Source organism: Canis aureus, chromosome 11 (genome assembly GCF_053574225.1).
Source record: "Canis aureus isolate CA01 chromosome 11, VMU_Caureus_v.1.0, whole genome shotgun sequence".
In the NCBI taxonomy this organism is placed as follows: domain Eukaryota; kingdom Metazoa; phylum Chordata; class Mammalia; order Carnivora; family Canidae; genus Canis; species Canis aureus.
The window spans coordinates 51,686,200-51,689,204 of record NC_135621.1 but is presented as its reverse complement, the minus strand read 5'-3'; positions in this window follow the sequence as shown (position 1 = coordinate 51,689,204).

The window sequence follows — 3,005 nt, the reverse complement described above, 5'->3', positions numbered from 1 at the left end:
GAGGCTCTTTGGTCCACTAACTCATGAAATAGGATTATGTTTCTCCAGCTGTGAGAGTGAAAATTAATACCCTGTTTGAGGAAACTCAACCACATCATCTAAAGGTTAACTCCATGTTATGGAAACAAATGAGAAGACTGCATTTGGAGAAAGGCCCAACATTCCAGATCACGCAGGAAATAATCACATAGTATTATTTTTGAGTGAATGTAGCAAGAAAACATAATCCTTGGGTAAATAACCAGAACGGGCTAAAGACGTGTGTGTGTGTGTGTGTGTGTGTGTGTGTGTGTGTGTAAAACTATAAACAGTGATCTAGATCAAATTACTTGTTTAATTCATCAATGTACAATAATATGTGCTTTTGCTTATGCCAATAAGATAATATTTTGAGACTCTGAGTAACTTCTGGCCCAAAATTGAGTCCACAAAGTGATTATGGAATTAGGAAACAATAGAAATGGCACGGGAAGGAAGGGTCCCACTCCTGAGTAGCTACTAATCTTTTACATCAACCTGAGGTCATCGAAAAAATGCTGATCATTTCTAGAGCTATCTAGAATAGGGGTCAGCAGACTTTTTCTTAAAGGGATAGACACTAAAAATTTTAGGCTTGCCACTCTGCCATTGAACACAAAATCGACCACAGACAATCTGTTAACAAATGGCTAAAACTTTCTATACAAACATAGGTGACTGGCCAGTTGGCCACAGTTTACTGATCTTTCATCTTGAACAACTACAGAGATGTCAAAAAATTGTTGAGTTCTTTTGGGAAAACTTGTAGTTCCATGGAGCTCTGCAGCAGACGGATTTCTGTGGGGATATGTAATGAGGCCAGCAAACTGTGCCCTTTACTGATAAACACCACATAAGGAGGCCTGGAGGAGGCTGTCTGGTGCAGTCAGAAAGGCCAGATGACTCGTAGGAAGAGTCGCTAGTCTGAGGTGCAAACTACTTACACAGATGGAACAAGCACACAACGCCAATCCCACAGTCTTCACACTTTTGCCTCCTGTGATGGCTTTGTGAGGTAGCAAGGGGATTCTGGATCTGACTGCACCTTCAAGAGGTAAGGTTGGACACCAAAAGGTTCCAGCTTCTGCTCCAATTCAGATTCATTAAGATAATTGTTTCATTAGAGCAGATTGGTTCTCCTGCTGTATTCATCGCTGCTGCTGAGTGGACATCACTGTGTAACCACTCTTTTCCTGACCCAGCCTCTGTCACAGCCGGTGGCTCGGATATGTGCAACTTGTGCCCTGACTTGAAAGGTGGAGCTGTCTCCTAATTCTCTGAGGTGCATTTGAACTGAGACAAGAGGGAAGATGCAGTTGTTGGCAGAGATGTAGCCAGAAAGGTTATATGGGGCTCAGGGGCTGGAAGGGCCCCCACGTGGGCCTTGTAAAAGCCCCTGATGTGTTCACTGAAAAAGCAGAAGTGAAATAGAGAAAGGGTTTCAGTTTCTTTCCAGTTCTGTGATCCGCAAGAGTTGTCTGTTCATCAGGAATCCTTATATTCCATTCAGGCCACTCTGTGGATTTACAATAGCCTCCATTTCCCTTGAGTTGTGTTCATTGGATCTTTTCTCAATAACTAAATCACATGGTACTCTAGGGGGCACATTTCCTGCCACAACTAAAGTAGTATTTAACACATTTTAGGTCTGCCATCCATGAATGTAAAATTCTATGGGTTTGACAGTGATCTATTTAACTTCTATACCAGTTGCTCATAACAAATACAATCAAATTCTCCTTGTCAATGACTTTTCAATCTGTCCTTTCCATTCCCATCCCTCCACTGTGGCCTCCTACCTTATCACTCCTATCTGGATGTCAGCCCTAGTCTCCTAGAAAGCTCCTTTGCCTCTATTCATTCCCTATTCTTGTCCATCTGTTGTCAGAGCTGTTAATTTTTACAAACCTACTTTCAGCAATCACTTCTCAGACAGAAAGTCTAAAATGCTTCCTTACTGCCTTCTGGATCCAGTCTGATCTCTTCAAACTAATATTTTAGGCTTCATAATCTGGTCCCACTTTATCTATTATTATATTTGTATTTCTCATACCCTTCAACCTGAACTTCAAATTTTAGCTAGGTTAATCTCCCACATCCTCCATCAATCTTACCATTTCTCCTATCATTTAGAATACCTCCTCCCTGTATCAAAATCTATATTATCTCTAAAAAATAGAAATCTAATATTGTAGGTAAGAAAGAGAAGGAGTAGGAAGGAAATGAAGGCCACATCTGTCCCCTTCCTCCTGACAGCCACATTCCAAAGTAATAGTTAATGTCTGGTGCCCATTGCAAACATAACAAAACTATCAAAAGTATATGAAATTGAAGCCTCCAGTTGAGGATGACAGAATGAAACACATACCTAATTTTTACCGTTTTCAACCTACCCACATAAACTACACTAATGATATTTTGGGGGGTGGCATAAATCCCAAGGACAGAGAATGAAAGAGGATACCAGAGAACTAAATTTTAGAGAGTAGAAAGCAGACAAATGGTAATGGACTTGGAAGACTTGAAAGACCAAACTGTCAACTGACATTAAGTAAAGATAAAAACAAATTCAATATGCACTCCAGAATCCTCAAAAGACTCAAGGATCAGTGGCACCTGTGAAAGGGGAGGGAATTGGGATGTTGTATTAAAGAAGACTGGTTGAATGAAGGCTGAGGATCAGGACAATTTTGGATCTCCCCCCACTCCATATCACTGGCTGATAGTTCCTCCCGCGCTCTGGCCAAAGTCTAGAGATTTAGGTTCCAGAGATGGGAAAACAGATGGTTTCCAAATGAAGGAACACCAGGCACAGCTGAAGGTGGGTGTGAAGTATTTCAATCAGGAGAGTAAGTGAATGCATGTATATTGAAGGCTCCCTGCTCTCTTCCCCCACTTTCTCCTTTAGGCAAGAGAAATTGATAATATGTGGATAATATGATCACCTCAAGAGGAAATATCTAAAGATACTGACTTTAAGAGCCCCC